Source organism: Rousettus aegyptiacus, unplaced genomic scaffold (assembly GCF_014176215.1).
Source record: "Rousettus aegyptiacus isolate mRouAeg1 unplaced genomic scaffold, mRouAeg1.p scaffold_m13_p_15, whole genome shotgun sequence".
Classification (NCBI taxonomy): Eukaryota; Metazoa; Chordata; class Mammalia; order Chiroptera; family Pteropodidae; genus Rousettus; species Rousettus aegyptiacus.
In genome coordinates, this window is record NW_023416290.1 from 20379569 (window position 1) to 20397358 (window position 17790).

Below are 17790 nucleotides of genomic sequence, written 5' to 3' on the forward strand. Positions count from 1 at the left end.
AACGAGCTTTTTCAACTGGGGCTAATTCAAAATTCCGCAGGGTCGGCCTACCTCAGGCCAACTCGCTGTAGCAAGGAAGGTCAAGCTCACCTTGCGGTAGTACGCGCCCGGACAGCGGCTAGCACCGAAACAGGCGGCCCCAAAACAGTCTCCCCGGGTCAGGGGAGGACAGCCAAGTGGCAGGCCAGCCGACAGCGACTGGAGGCTGAAGGTCCGCCTTTCCGGCAGCCCGTCGACTTCCGGACCTGCGCTCCGCCTCTCTGCGCCGCCCGGGCTACGGGGCGCGCCCCTCCCCCGCCCGCAGATTCCCGGCATGCTCCGCGGAGGAAGGGACGGAGTCGACAATAACAAACCAAGCCGCGGCCGTGTCCGCTGCCCTGCCGACCCCTCGGTGCTGCCTCGGGGTTCTCCTGTCGTCCCGGCCCCTCGGCTCTGACGGGCCGCGGCCTTCTCTCCCCCGGTCCCCGACCCAGAGCCGAGGGGCCTGACAGCGTCCCTTCTCCGCCCGGACCCCTCCCTGCCGTGTGGAGTTCGGGGCCGCGGCAGGCACCAGGACGCCGGCGGTTGTGTCGGTTGGTGGTGCCGGATGAGCGGTTGGTAGCTGCCGCCGGCAAGGAGGCGGCGGCGGAAGATGGTGCCAGGGGTCGCCAGCTCTGCTGCTGCCCCCGACGGAGAAGGAGGTGCCGCCAGGTAAGTGTCGTCGCCGCCTGTGTCCCCTTCTCCCATCTGGCATCTCGCGGCCTCGCGGCGAGCCCCAGCACATTGGGTCGGGGGCGTCAGGGTCCGGGTCGGACCACAGCGCCGCCGGCCCACTGGTGTGTGCGCCCGCTGGCCCAGTGCGTTCGGCCTCGGCAGGTGTCGCCTTGCAGTCGCCTCCCTAACACTATAGCCCCTGTGGAGGCACACGGCTCGAGTCGAAGCACAACAGGCCTGCGGGAGGTGTAGGATGGACTCACCCTGTCAAGGCCTGTCTGTTGTTTCCTCGGATGGGGCCTCCGGGGTGCCTCCCTGTCGCGCCCCTGACCAGCCCCCAGCCGACTTGCGGGAGTGGTCGAGGGGGAGAAACGCCCAAACCTACCGGGACGCATCCTTAACTGGTTAACCACTGCCTGGCTCAGCCCTAATGGTGTCTTTGGCTTGAGAAACCGGAGAGTGGAATTGGGCCGAGGCCGAATGAAGCGTACAGTGGGAGGAACCGGGAGATGTCTTGTCCCGACCCCGGAGTGCGAGGATCAGTATAAAGTTACTCCTAGGAATGACTCAGCCTCCGCGCGCCCCGCTGATAGATTCAGGATGGGGTGTGTGTGCGGATTTCACAACTTCTTTGGTAGAAACAGGAGAACAACAGGAAAAATGGCAGCTTCTCGGGGAATATCTTTATAGTTTCTTCCACCGCTTGGTGGATGTGCTATGTTTATTGTTTATGGTTTCATGATGTAGTCTTCTTCATCATGACTCTTTAAAGTGTAGTCATACCACGAAGTGTTGTGAGCCTGGGTGCTAAGGAAGACTAATGTGCTTACTGTTGATAAAGAGTCACGTTACTGCAAGACATTAAGCTAGATAGGAATGTTCACCTCAAGTCTGCTGTGGCACAGAGCAGTGATTTGAGTTATATAAAAATGTGCCTATCTTGCTAGCCACTTTACAGTTTCTAGTTTTTTATGTGTTGATGGTGCTTGTATGATTTATCCAAAGGGTTGGAAGGTTAGTAACCTAGGAGGAGAGCACTTTTAAATAGACAAATCTGGGTTAGTCAAAAAACTTATATTTATGTATTTGAGAAATAGAGGGCTCTTCCAATTCTGATATTACTATAAGAAACCGAAGGACCACTGAGGAAGGTGGTTGATGTGATTTTGGGGGGATTATTTGCTCTATAAGTAGAGTATTGCTAAGGTTCTGAAGATATTTTTGCTTTCTGTATTTAATATTGTAACAGAATATGGCCTAAATGAACATATTTTCTCAGTAATAGTCCTATCATGTTTTTATTTTAGTGTTTCCATTGCATTTTAAAACCTAGAGTTTTATAAAAGGGATGCTTTATGTTCATAAATGGTTGTTGGTAAATATCTGTTGATGGAAATTGTATATGGACTTAGACCACTTTTTAAAAGTAGTTCTATTTAGTTTATTTTCGGTCTTTTATGTTAGCCAAAGTTATGATTAGTTATTGGCCTAATTCTCATATGGTTTTATTGGATGACAGGGAAAACAACAAAGCAGTACTGTTGTCTTTGAGAAAATTTTTCTGGCCCTTGTTAACAAATACAAAGTCAGAGTGCATGGCACATTGACTTTTAGCAAATCAAATTCATAAAGTCCAAAAGGGCAGAGGACACAAGACCTTCATTCTTGAAAGCCATGTTTTTGAACCTGAATTTTTATTAGGTAAGCTTGAGAGAAGCTTTTATTTGGCTCTAATTTTTAGATTGTCATCAAAATTTCATTCTTTCAGTGAATGTTTGAGCACCTGCTATATGCTTTACTCTGCAAATGTAAATATAACTTACGATTTTTTTTTTTTAAAAAAAGGAATGGCTAGTAAAATTTGCTCATTAAGGTAATGCTATTATTCTCTAACCCTAGTTAAGCTTTTCTTGTGTAGTATAGAAAATACTGGCTCAAGAAACTCAAGTGAAAATATAGCGGTCCCTTTCTACACACATTCATTCTTACATTTATTTTACTTACTACAGAGACACCACTGAACCAGTTACTATGAGGACTATAAAAATGTGTGTGAAATTATTCTCACCTTAAAAAAAACTGGAGTCCTATATAAAAATAATTATAATATGAGCATTATTGGAAATTTAAGGAAACTTATTGACGAGATTTGGGCTTTTATAAAGTGTAGGAGGTTATTTCCAGGAGAAGAAAAAGCATGATCCAACATGGATAAGTCACTGCAGTTCTATTAAAAAAAAAAAAAAAAAAAAAAAAAAAAGTGTCCCAGCCGCCTCAAGTTTTGATAGGTCTTTATCATGTACCCAGTATGTCCCAGGCACTGCTTTAGAAATGCTGGGCTGTGAACAAACCAAACCAAATCCCTGTATTCATTTAAGAAAAATATGGAGTAGTAGATACAGGCTCAGGAGGCAAAAATACAGCAGAAAGGAGAGATGAATTGTCAGGATTGGAAGGTTGAAACTTTAGATACAGCGGCCAGGGAAGATCTCACTGGTTAATAACTTTTGAGCGAAGACCCAAGAAAAGTGAGTAAACTAGTTGTGGACTGACTATCTGAGGAAGGAACATTCTCGGCAGCAGGAGTAGAAAGTTCAAAGGCTCTGAGATACTTGTCATACACAAAGGTTACTAAATTCTGAGGGTGGATTGGCATGGATAAGGGGGAGAGTGTAAGAGGATGTGGTGGTAGTGATGGCTCTACAAATCATTTTTGGGGGGGATCATAGTAAGGAAACTAATGTACACTAACCCTGCATGTGCAGAGGCACAGTTTGGTCCAGTAAACCCAGCAAGGCCGGAAATGTTAAACTCCTGCAACATAGTTTTAGCTCTGGCAACATGAACAATGAATAAGAGGAAATTTATATGTAAGCTTTGTATATAAGGTTGTAGGAAATAGTGAACCATTGGAAATTTTAAAGATAATTTACAAATGCAGACTGTTTGAAGAAGCTGTAATAGAGATGTAATGCTAGAGAAGCAGATTGTGGAGTGCTAGTTTAAAGATTTTGTACTTACTGTCATAGATAAACTATATATACGTTATCACTTTCTCTGATTCTTTCATTTATTGTGGACATAATAAATCTAATTTACCTGTGAACTGGACCTCTGTTGTCCAGAGCCTTGAGAGGTTGACTCTTCTTTCCATCTCTCAGTAAAGTTAAGGTTTTGTTAAATTACTTTTTGCAAGTATAGTATTTGAGTACTTATAAGCACCTTTTCTTTTATTGGTTAGATTCTGCTTTCACAGCTGTTTTAGTGAGTTCCCTGAGGCTTATAGAATGACTTCCCTCCACCCCCATGATTTTGTTTTGGTTTTTTTTTTTTTTTGAAGTTTTGTTTTATCAGCTTGTAGATATTCCGCATATAATAATCGGTTAGTAATTATCCAGAATATCTGTTGAAATAATCAAATTAGTACCATACTGTTAATGTTCCCATGGCCATTTTGGCCATTAGGGTGTAAATTCTTATTGTACAAGTTCCAGATACACACATCCTCTTTTGACATTGCTGTGTGTTTGCATAATATAGTCTTGGCTTAATAAAATGAAGCTAATTCAACATTAGCTACATAGGTAAGTGTGGTTTTATTTCTTAGTATCCTAAAATGAAACAGCTAGAATATTTTTGCTATATAGTTCCATGTTAAAATTAAAAAAAAAAAAATTCACATTTTAAGTGAGTCACAACTTGATATTGCTCTCCATTAAAAAAATATATATATTATGCACAGCTCTGGGTGGTTTATATCTCATCTGTCCTATCTCATCTGGTGACAATAATACAGGAAAATGGCTGTAGCTTCCATACTTGGTATACTTTGGAGGTGGGAGACCTAATTTTTGGTAGACTTGATTTAAATTCATTTTAATGGTTCTTTTGAGTTTCTTTTCAAATGATAGGATGTATATGAAAAAATATTTTAAAATGCAGTAATACTTACAAAGTGAATTTAGATTTTATTAATGTGACATTCAAAATGACAAAGTCTAATGGCATTCTCAAATGGAACAACTTTTAGACTGTTTATTTACTAATATTTCCAAATCCAAATGATCTTTTCAAGCATTTTACATAATTTTTATGAATGGCAGACATCAAAATGTGTAATACATTTATATGTACCAATATGAAAATATTCCCTTGGTGTATATTAAGGTCAAACAAGTTGCATTGCAGTACGCACATATTATTTCACTTTTGTAAAACTGTCTGTATATACACATGTACTTCCAGAATACGTAGGGGGGAAAAACCAAGACTTTTAAAAGTATTCCTGCTATCTCCATTCTTGTGGTGCTGTTCTTACATGAAGTTACTTGTTTAGTTTTAGACAATGCATTCATTTAGGAGGCTCTGAACCTATATGGAAAGGTTCTCTTTTGGGGAATGTGAGAAGAATGGCTGACCTCTGATTCTGACTATCACTGAATGTGTTCATTTTTGGAGATCAGAAATTGTCATCTGTGATTTTCCCTTCTGTTCTCCCCATATAAGGAAGCTAATTCTAAATTTTGACTAGATTAGACTGCTGGAATGATTGACCTAATCATCATGGTGGTAATCTCGCAAAGAGAGAATTGTAAATTAATCTCCAATTGATACGTTGGATAGATTTTGTGTTTTGTGATCATAGGAGATTCTTTCTCTTTCTTTTCTTTATGAGTTTAAAAGTCCAGTCATAACCCCTATATGTCTGGGAATAAATGCATTGGAATTACTATTTTTAAAAAACACATCTCTTTTCCTCCCTCATTTATAACTGACTGTCCCAGCAGGATCCAGGAAGAACAAATGTCCTTTCATGATCTTAGTTTTTTTCCATCCACATAAAATAATTGATATTACTGTACGTAGCTACTTAAGAGCTCTGTAAGTTCAGAGGAGGTGGAAAGAATACTGTAGGCCACCTGTGATTAGGGAAGACTTCTCAAAAGTGCTAATAGGACCATGCTTTTGGACTGTACTTGGATAAATAAAATTCAGATAAGCAGAAATGGGAGAATTTTATTTGACAGGAGTATGTGAAGTGAGAGTATAGATTTTGATTAAGGGAATAGATGGAGATACTTCTGGAAAAATAAACTGGGTTAATTATAAAGTCCTTGAATGCTGAAGTTATAATTGCCACCATTTTTAAAACTTTTATTATATTCCTTTCATTGTAAAGGAATCTGAAATACATTATTTTATCCCTTTTATCCACTCTATATAAGTTAACATTTCAGTTTATAGATGGTGGAATGATGTGTAAAAGTTACCTGAGCCTCAGTGGGAAAGATGGGATTAGAATACAGGTAAATCTTGGCTCAAAGTCTGCCATTTTAATTCTGGTCTAGCTTTATACCAGAGTTAGCAAATTTACATGCTTAAAGGGGCAGGCAGATAATGAAATTAAGTGAAACCATCTGGGTACTGAACACGGTACTACACGGAGGTCAGGAGAGGTAGCTGCAAAGAAACAACAGCAGAGCATATTGGGCCATTGGTTAGTGCCCTGCTAAAGGTAACAGGGAAGATCCCAGGAAAGAAGAAGCCGGAGTACCATGATTCTAACTTGTAGGAGTGTTCAGGAAGAGTTGGAACAGGATGGAGACTTAAAGGCAGTGAGAAGAGTTTTCAGGCTCTAAAATAAGAGTTACGCCATCAGAAAATGAGGAGTTGGAGTATAAAGGAAAAAATATATAGGATTTAGGTAGAAATAAATTTTGAGTAACAAGGGAATGATGGGCTTTGTTGACAAAAAGAACTAGGGAATAGTTTTAAAGAAAAAGCACTGAATTGAAATTTGGACATGTTGGGTTTGAAATAACAGTATCATTTCTAAATGGACCTATTTACCATCAGCTAAGTGGTAGTCCTGAGCTCAGGACAGAGATCTAGGTTAGTTAGTAACAGTGATTGATGTTTGTATTGCACTTTCATTTGCATAGCCCTTCCATATATGTGCATATGAATTCTTTACTTTCCCATAACAACCCTGTGAGGTAGGTAGTTTCTTTTGTTTTTGTAACCAAAATAATTTGTTATATGAGGTCATTTAAGGTCTCATAGTCAATAGTGGGGACAGGCCTTGAATATAGGTCTTCAGATCCTGAATCTCATGTTCTTATCACAGATTTTTTTTTTTTCCATTCTATGTCTACATAAAGATAACAATTGGGGAACTAAATACAAATATCTAAGGGAGACATGTAGAGTGGGGAGCAGGTCTTCTCTGGGAAGTCAGATTGGAGGCTAGAATGGGGACAGCAGTTGGGGATTATTGTCTTGCTCTCTTAGTTGGACCTGTTCTTCTAGGGCATCATATTCAGGTTCTTTATTTCTTTGTAATGCATAGAAATGTCAGGGTTTTTTCTTTTTCAAAATGAAAATGTATCCCCTCCCCACGACTATAAATGTGATTTTTAAGAAGACCAGAGAAAGTAAAAGTCCCTCATCCAGAGATAGATGTTACTAAAAGGATTGGTGTTGCTCTAAAACAAAAACAACACAAGACACCTGTGCAGTTTTCAGAGTATCACTGTCTATAGGTTCCACATGGTGCTATTGCCCTAAGGGAAATCTGAACTGAATTTAGGCACAATGAATTGTTACCCTGACTTCGAAGCCTCAAACATGGATCAAACCTGTTGTAAAACATCAATACATACAGCTGGATGAGTAACTAGTTGCCCTTGTATAATATGTGATCTAAGAAAATTGCCAATTTTTCCCTGCCATTTTGAGAAACAGTCCAAACATGATCATAAACAAATTCCTGCAATACATCGAAGTAGGTCCACCTAGTTTACAACTTAAACTAGTTTATGAAACTTTTGTCTGTATACATTTTATATTTTGTACATTTTTGATGTAACATATCATGTAAATAGAAGCAGTGAAATAAATCATCTGAAAAGTTTCGTAGTCTTTGTAAAGCCTCAACAGTAAGTACTTGGTGTAGGTGGACTGGACTGGGTGATGTATTTTCTATTGGTTTATTGTTCCTCTGACTTGTAAACCAGCTTGCATATATGTTTTTTTTTTTTTTTTGCAAATGTGCACCTTATATGTCTATAAATTATTACTTTGCCATTAAAGTGGAATTATTTATTTTAAAATATTGGTGTTGAAGTTTGATGCTTGTGTATGCGTATACATACCTGAGCATTAGTTAATAAAATAAAAAATAAAATCCTCAAACAGAATTACATGTTATATTCCATAATTTGATTTTCTAACTGAATATTTTGCTAATCAGTATATATAGATCTAACAAATATTTTTAAATGTCTAAATGATGTCACATTATATAGTTGCACCATAATTTATTTTACCCCTATTGATAGTTTTCTAATTTTCCGCTGTTAAATATGCTAATATTTTGTCAACACTGTGTATTCATTTTAATCAGTAGTGGTAATCTGAAAGGTAAAAAATCATATTACAGATAGACTTTATTTTTCTGCATACTGTGGATAACCATTTGTCCTAATATTGTTTCTTAACAATTTATCTTTTCTCTCAAATTGAAATTCTGTTACTGTATTTTTGTGTTTGCATATAAAGATATGTTTAAATCTGTTCCGTTCCAAATTTAAGTGTCTATGAATGGGCAAGAATCCCAGTTTTAATTGCTGTTACAGTATGTTTAACACACTTTATAAATGTTCTTTCCTACAGTCTCAGTGCATGCCTGTGTGCATCCCTCCCTTCCCTCATATATACACACACATATATACACATACGTGCATATATGTGTGTGTATATGTATACACACATGTGTGTGTAGTATAGATACTTAATTATTGTCTTAATGGACAGAAACTAAAGACAGATATTTAGGCAAAGGGTCACATCACATAATATAAGACAATCTTTTGTCAGTTGTTGAGTTACTAACATTGATTTTAATTAGAATTGGTTTGTGTTAACCTGTGTAACATTATGTATAATTTCATTTTGTAGAAAATCAGAAAAGTTTATATAAAAAGTGAGCCAAATTTTAGAAAACTTTTACTATTTGGTGAAAAGTAATAAATACTATATTATGTCCTAGGATTGTATTTTATGTCATATAAAGTTAATTTATAATTCCTTCAACAGCAATTGACTTCTGTGCTGTTACTTTACAATTGAATGCAATAACTTTAATTCTAGATTCTTTAAATTCAACTCACTTACAAAATTTAATAGATTTTATATAAGTTAAGGGAAAATGTACATAATGAGCAATCTCAGCTTTTATAAGTTAAGAAAAAGATTAGCTCTTTAAGTGATTGATTTCTTAATGCAAATAAGTGATTTGCTAAGCTTATCCTCTTAATTTTAATAAATGTGATGTAATCAAGAAGGGTAAATCATGGATTTTCTATCAACTCAGTTTTACGTATTTTTTTTTCTTGAATGCTACCTCCTTTATTTGAAGGCATCGTTCTTCACGTCTTGCCCATTCCTTTCCTGTATATCTTTTGCACACCTCTCCGTAAGACGTAATATTATATTGTCATGTTCATTTGTGTGATTAAGCTCCTTGAAGGCAGATAGCATGAGCTTTTTCTTTCTTTCAATCGTAGGTGACTAGCACATGAAATAAGTTAGAACTAGGTTTAATGCGTAATGTGATTATGGAGCATTTATAGAAGCTTGGAGGAATCAGCCAGTGTACCCCTTTGAATTTTCAGATGAAGAAAAAGATTCAGAGAAATTAAGTAACTGGCTCTCAGGGTCACAGAAATAAAGATGTTAAAGGTAGGGCTAAAATTTAGGTTTCTTTTACTTCTGTTTAAAGATTTTTAAATTTCAGGATAATCAAATATGTGCTTGGTTACTAATGTCCCTTTTTGTTTAATGTGTTAACAATTACATATGAAAAGGGAATTCAGCATTGTTGAGTCATATTTTGATAGCAGGCATATAAGATGTACATAAACCATACATCTTGTAAATAGAGATGGTATTCATGTGAACTCTCTTTGATCTTCTTCTTCTTTTTTTTTTCCTGATTTCTGTTTTGATTCTTGTTCTAGTTTTTATCATGGCCTTGGCTTCATCTATTGATCGCCCAGTGTTTAGGTAGTGCGTTAAGTACTGTGGTGGTTTGGTTTTAGGTACTGTGGTGGAGAGAGGTATAAGACATGATAAAGTTTTTCTAGCCATTTACAATACAGTTTGGAGGAATGTAGGGCATTTAACACATGGGAAAAAGTATAGCAGGCCATTTATTTATGTTCTAATTACAATTATTCGATTAGTTGAAATTTGAAGTGTGGGTCTTAGTGCTTAGGGAAGATCCTTGACAGCCAGTTAGAGCATTTAATTAATTTTATATACCATACTTTTGGTTAAAATCTGACCAGGGTTTTTTGCTTACACAAAAATTAATATTCTTTTCTTATTGTGTCCTTAAGACAGTGTGTGTTTATAGAACTTTTGCTTACCTACACCACGAATAGCAGTTGCTTTCCAGAAAGTAGAATAGATTCCAACCTATATTACAACCATATTGAATATGATAATTAAAATTATTGTGATAATTTTTGTAATATCTTATTATGGAAACTTGAAAACATACAAAAGTAGTAGTAAACCTGATCTATCCATCCCATGGGCAGTACCAATATTTTGCTGATCTTATCTATACCCCTGTCCAACTAACCCCTTCCTTCCTCCCTCCATTTGTTTTTGCAAGACTGTTTTAAAACATCTCAAATATCATTTTGCACATTCATTTTTAGAATTTATTATTTCATAACTAAATGTCATTATTGTCCAAAAAAGGGAATAGTAATTCTTCAGTAGAATCTAATACCTAGTCCATATTTAGGTTTCTACATTTATTTCAAAAATGTCTCTTTTAAAGTATTTTGTTTGAGTCAGGAGTCAAACAAGTCCATATATTACATCTGGTTATTATTTTTCTTAAATCTCCTTTAATAGAATTCTTCCTCCCTGTTCTTTCTGAAGCCTTTTGTTAAGCTAAGTCATTATTTTGTAGAATGCTCATTTCTGCATTTTAGCTGATTGTTTTCTTAGAATATTGTTTATGTTTTTTCTCTATAGCCCATATGACTTATAAATCTGTAACTGTAGGTAGATGTAGAGGCTTGATTAAGTATAAGCTCAGGTTTTTGTTTTGTTTTTGTTTTTTTTGCAGAGTGGGGGTCAAGAACCCTCTATAGATGGGCTTTATACTTCCATTTGTGTCACTAGCAGAGTGACAGATCATTAGTGTGTTTGTCAGTCTAATTCATCTGTCAGATTTCTTCTAATTATTTCAACATCTACTGTCTAGATACATTATTTCATTACAAAATGGTTATCATCTATATTTGGTCTGTAGTATTAGCTGGATTTTTTTCTATAAAAGAGGACATTCTTTCATCAAATATTGGTTATCCTGAAGTATTGTTCATATAGCAAATAGAGGATAAGCGCTTAATTTTTTTATTTTCAGTTTTTATAATAGATTGCCCTAGCTGGGTTTCTCTCCCCTTTTTTTGATGTCATAATGAATATATAAATTTTTATGGATTTTATACTATTTAGCTATTTGTACTCATTCTTTTGATGCTTAAACTCTCCCACGTTAGTCAGTGGAAGCCCCTCAAGTTTATTTCTTTGCCCTTTTGACACGGTCTCATTAGTCTTTGATATCTTTTTTTTTATTTTTTTGCTTCATGGCACTTTAAGATGTTCCAGCCTTATGTGATTAGCACCTTTTCTACTTTAGACTTTTGGAGTCAACCACTTCTCCAAAGGGTTCTTTTAGAAACCACAATGTGAGTGTGCAGTGATTTTAGTCAAGTCTAGAGTTAGAACAGTCCCCACAAAACCAATGTCCTTTGGATACCAGCCACCAGTTTGGTGGTGTCCAGGGCTACCATCACTTCAGTTCAACTGACTACAAGCTTCAATGTCCCCAACACCACTTCAGGTTCAAGAATTCACTAGAACATCTCACAGAAATTGGGAAAGCGCTATGCATGACAATTACAAATTTATCACAGCAAAAGGATACAAATTAAAATTAAAAGCAGTCAAAGGGGAGGAAGATCCGCATAGAGTCTGGAAGGCATAGAGTCTGGAAGGTTTCCAGATGCATAACTTCTGATAATTTTTTTCCATAGAACCACAGGTAGTATTAACTCTATTGGCCAGGATATGTGACAGTACACTGAGCATTGCTAACCAGGGACACTTACCTGAGTCTTTGGTGTCCAGGGATTTTATTGCAGCTCCATTACCTAATGTCCTTAGAGCTGACCGTTAGCTTCTAGCCCTTCCTGGATATCTGACTAATGTCTTTAGTCTCCATTTATCTCTGGAGATCGGAAGTGATACTATGTCTTGTCCCAGAGCCCCCACCATAATTCACATTGTTAGACTGTCCTAAAGCCCTCAGATAAACAAAGATACACCTGTCAGGCAGGGCATTCCAGGTGCCTAAAGTTCCTCTCACTTTATCTCCAAGGATAAAGGCCAGATCTCTCTTTGGATAAGGTTAATTCTTTACTTCACAGAGTTCTTTGGGCACTTATTGCTCTTTCCATAAAATACATATTCTTTAGCCCCACTGGAAAAAAGTAGGCTATGGAATATGTATTTTATGGAAAGAGATAAATTTCTTGTTCATACTGACATCTCAAGACTAATTTTTTACATTATGTATTTTATCTCTTTTAGATTGAAAATCTTGCTTGTTCAATAGGTGAAAAATATTTTTTGGATATGTATTTCTTTGATTATTGAAAGGTTTCACATTTGTTAATTATTTAAATTTCTTCTTCCTCATGCATTTTGCCTATTGTGGGTCTTTGTGATTTTTTTTTTTTTTTTTTACTAATTCATAGGAACTAATTTTTTTAAGGCTGTTAACCCCTCCTTGATCACTTGTCGTAGCACTGTCCCACTTACTAGTTTAGAGGAGAAAGCGAAGTCACATATTTCAATTTTAAAATTAAGTAACAAGACAGATAATCAAACGATTCATCCATTTTGGGTTCCTACTCTTTTTCCTTCCCTGTAAGTCAGAGAATGAGTAATTTCTGTGATCCACCCAGAGTCTGTTAAAAAGAAATCTGGGAAATTGAACCTGTCTCGTGGAAGGCTTCCTGTCTGTTGTTATTGCTGTTCTTTCCATTTGGTGTTCCTGCTGCAAACAGCATGTATTCTCTGTGGGGCTTCAGCTCTTGACTATTAGATGTCTGGTGGTAACTGAGGCATGTGCAACTCTCACTGAGAAGCTGGCAAACATTCTCTGTAAAGCAGGTCCCAACCCCCGTACCATGGACCGGTACTGGTCCTTGGCCTGTTAGGAACTGGGTCGCACAACAAGAGGGGATGGCGGGTGAGCGAGCGAAGCTTCGTCAGTATTTGCAGCTGCTCCCCAGCCCTGGCATCACCACCTCAGCTCCACTTCAGATCATCAAGCATTATATTCTCATAGGAGCACCAGTCTTTGGTGCCAAAAAAGTTGGGGACTGCCAGTATGTATAGAGAACAGTTATTCTTGTGAGATAACTGAAGGTTGAATGAGCAGCATCTGAACAACAAACAAGAGAAAGAGACGTAATAGAGAAGGCTGGGAAGCCAAGGGAGCCCTCCGGGAGCTACAGGAACTCTATGGGTTGTAGGAGCCAGTGAGTGCCATTTTTTATGTTCCCCTCCACTTTCATATGGATGTTCTTTTGGGGCCAGTGCCCCAGGTGTCCTAAGTTCCTGTCTGGCTCCGGCTGGCTTCTCAAAACTACCCAACTCAAAGCCTATACAGAAGTCCTTCAACATGAGACCAGTTTTTGTACAACAAAGCAGAGAGACTGTAGACTGTAAAGAGAAGGCTGGGGAGTCACTGGAGCCGTTGGGGGACTGCAGGAATTCTCCAGGGTCAGAGGTGCTGGTGACTGCCATCGTTTATGTCCCCCCTCCACCTCTGTGTGTGGGGGCTCTATCTAGGTGCTCTGGCTTACCTGCAGGGTTGCTTCAGTTTTTTCCAGGATGTATTTCCTAAGTCCATTTTGGCCCTAAACAAAGGGAGCAGGCAGAAGCAGTAGGGCATTACTACACACACCTGCTCTACCCCCCCACACCCCCACCCCCACCCCTACTTGGAGCAACTCCAGCTTAGTAGACCAGTGTCCTGGATGCCTTAGATGCCTGCCCAGCTCCTGTTGGCCTGCCGCAGCCACCCAGCATACACAAAGTCCGCTTCTACATAAGGCTACTTTTTGAAGACTGAGAGAGCCATTTTGTGTGATTCATATAAACAAACATAGAAAGCAAACAAAATGAAAAGACAGAAGATGCTCTTATCTCTCAGCTGAAGGAACAAGACGAGTCTTCAGGAAAAGAAAATAACTTAAGAAAAATAAGAATAAGTAATTTGCCTGTTAAAGAATGAAAAGAAACAGTTATACAGATACTCACCAAACTTGAGAATGGAATGGAGGAACTTAGGGAGAACTTTAAAAAAAGAGTTAGAAAGTATAATAAAGAACCAAGCAGACTTAAAAAAATACAAAAATTGAACTGAAAAACATCTTAGAAGGAATCAACAACAGATGAGTTAATATGGAAGAAAGATCAACGACTTGGAAGACAGAATAGTGGGAATCAACCAATGAGAATAGCAAAAAGAAAAACAAACAAAAAAGATAGCTTAGGGGACCTCTGGGGTAACATAAAGTGCTCAAACATTTGCATTATAGGGATCCCATAGGGAAAAGAAAGAGGTAACGGAACAGAAACTTTATTTAAAGAAATAATGACTGAAAACTTTCCTAACTTGGGACAGGAAACAGACATCCAAGTCCCAGAAGCACAGAGAGTTCCAAGTAAGAGAAACTCACAAGACTTATTATACTTAAAAGTTAAAAATAAAGAAGACAATTTTGAAGGAAGCAAGAGGGAAACTGAATAACATGGAAAAGAAATCCCATAAGGCTATCCGCTGATTTCTCAGCAGCAACTTTATAGGCCAGAGGGCATAGCAGGACACTTTTAAAGTGCAGAAAGAAAGGAATGTACAGTCTAAAATAATTTACTCAGAGTTGAAGGAAAAATAAGAGTTTCCCAGACAAGCAAAACCTAAAGGAATGCATTACCATTAAACCAGCTTTACAAGAAATGTTGAAGGATCTTCTTTAAATAGGAATTGGAGGGGCCAACACCAGAGATTAAAAAAAAAAAATACAAGAAAGGGAAAAACTAATATTTAATACAGACATTTAAGAAGTTGCTACAAAGATGAAAAAAGAATTAAACTCAACTCAAACTGTAATAAGTAGTTAGGAGATACATAGTACAGGAATATCTAAAACATGACAATGTACGTAAAGTATGGAAGGAGGAGTAAAATTGCAGACCTTATGAATATATTCGAACTTAAATGTCCTATCTGTTTAAATAGATATAGAATGATATGCATAAACCAAAATCTGCAAAAGATGTAAATAAAGAGAAAGGAAACCAAACAAAACACGAATAACCAGCAAATCACTACAAAAGAGATCAAGAGAAGAAAGGAACAGAGAACTATAAAAGCAATGAAAACACAAATTAACAAAACAGCAATAAGTACATACTTATCAGTAGTTCTTTAAATGTAAATGGATTAAATGCTCCAATAAAAAGACACAGGGTAGATGAATAGATTAAAAAACCTGACCCATTTGTATGCTGCTTACAAGAGACTCTGAATCAAAAGACATGAAAGTAAAGATATAGAAAAAGACATTCCATGCAAATAGAAATGAAAAGAAAGCTGCATTAGCAATACTCAGTGTCAGAGAAAATATACACGAGTCTATTTTAAAACAAACAAACAAAAAATGTAAGAAAAGATGAAGACATTAAGTAATTACAAAGGTCAATTCTAGAAAAGGATATAACAATGATAAATATCTACACACACAACATAGGAGTATCTAAATATATAAAGCAATTATTAATAGAGAAATCCACAGTAATACAATAATTGTAGGGGATTTTAATGCCCCGCTCACATCAGTGGCTAGATCAACCAGACAGAAAATTAATTAGGAAATAATGGCCTTAAGTAACACATTAGACCAGATCAATGTAAGAGAAAATTTTCAAACATTTCACCTTATAACTACAGAATACACATTTTCTTCAAGTGCGCACAGAATGTTATCTAAGATAGATCACATATTAGGCCACAAAATAAGCATTGACAAATTCAAAAATGTTCAAATCATTTCAGGCATCTTTTCTGACCACTATGACATGAAACTAGAAATCAACTTTTGGAAGAACACTGGAAAAAACATAAGTAGAGACTCAACAACATGTTGTTAAACACCCAGTGGATAAGAGGAAATCAAATGAAATGAAAAACTACCTTGAGATAAATCAAAATGAAAACACAACTTTTCAGAATTTATGGGATGAAGCAAAAACAGTTCTGAGAGAATTTCGTAGCTATGCAGATATATCAAAAAAAAAAAAAATTCAAGTAAACAATCTAACCCTGCACCTTAACTAACTAGAAAAAAAAAAAAAAAGAAATTGGAAGTTAACAGAAGAAAGAAATAGTTAAGATCAGAGTGAATATAAATTAAATAGAAATTAAAAACTAGAAAAGATCTGTAAAACTAAGATCTTGTTCTTTGAAAAAAATAAAATGGACAAACCATTAGCCAAACTCATTGAGAACAAAAAGAGCCCATGTAAATTCATAAGTGAAAGAGAAGTTATAACCAATACCACAGAAATACAAAGAATCACTGAAGAATACTGTGAACAATTATATACCAACAAATTCAACAATCTGGAAGAAATGGATAAATTTCTGGAGGTATGTAATCTTCAGAACTGAACCAGGAAGAAATAAAAAATATTAACAGACCAGTTTCTAGCAATGAAATTGAAGCAGTGATCAAAAACTACTAATAAGTACAAATCCAGAACAAGACCGATTCAGAGGATAAGTAACCATATGATACAGTCATCTCAGTGGATGCAGAAAAAAGGAGTTGACAAAATTCAGCATCCTTTTATAATAAAACTACTCAACAATATTCATATCTTTAAAGAACAAGAGAAGTGCAAGCATATATTTTGGAATTGTTTTTATTTAAAAATATTTTTTGTAGCCATTCTTTTTGAAAGAAGATATGGGATTTGTGTATAGATGTAAAACTTTCACATTGCCCACTAGAATGTAAGCTTCATGAGAGCAGTTTTTAACAGATTGTTTTCTGTTTTATTCTTAAAGCTAAGAAACTGCCTAGGATATGCTAGATTGTCAGATGATATTTTTATTGAATAAATGTTATAAACTGACCTGATTTCAAAACCCTAGATTTTTTATTTACTAAGGTTCTGCCTTTAGGCAATTTGAGTAACCTCTGAATCTTTCTCATTTGCAAAAGGACATGGTAATAATCTTACATGTCGTGAAAAATAAGTGAACTAATACCTACAAAACTGTTGAACATAATGACTGACATGTAATGAATCACTGGATAAGTGTTAGCAGTGATTATTTTGTGTGCCATTTGTTTCAGACTTGTGGAATAAATAAAAGCAGTTTGTGGCCATAGAAGTCTTAAGCCTGACATTTACTCACAGACCTCCATTGCTAGTAGACCCATGGGGAAATGATAAGTGATCTTACTAGTTTGATTTTTCTCTATGCTATTCTAGAATAGTCCCTTTGTGGTGGACGACATTAAATGAGGATGTAGAAAGTGAAGATTGAGAAGGGGGCTTCTGGTTAAAGCTGCCAGTTTGATGGCTATAAACAATAGATAATGGCTGAAAACATGTGATGTCATATGAGGATAGGTCAAGGATCTGATCCTGTCATTAACGTTGCCTAGGAGCTGTGAGACACGAGCTAAGGAACAAGTAGTGATATCTCGTGTGCTTAGATAGTGAACTCAAAAGTAACCTAATTCCTAGAGCCACTACAATTAACACTGTCCTTGGAATTGTTTACATTGTTCATGAAGTATACAAACTAATTCTCATAAGTTTGTCTTGCTCAACTTTTTTGTCAGCATTTTTAATGATTGTGGTTTCTTAGGTTGAACTATTCCTTACAGTGAATATCGGATGAAGAGATTGGTATTTGTTTAAAGG

At 36.9% G+C, this 17790-nt stretch overlaps 1 protein-coding gene across 2 annotated transcripts in view; it reads left to right on the forward strand.

Annotated features, from left to right (window-relative positions):
- Positions 1 to 339: 339 nt before the first annotated feature.
- RB1CC1 (RB1 inducible coiled-coil 1) overlaps positions 340 to 17790 on the forward strand; it is a 76746-nt gene continuing 59295 nt past the window's right edge. For both annotated transcript variants that reach the window (XM_036232849.1, XM_036232850.1), the window contains exon 1: positions 340 to 690. The gene's annotated coding sequence lies outside the window, so the exon portion shown is untranslated. The remainder of the gene's footprint in view (positions 691 to 17790) is intronic.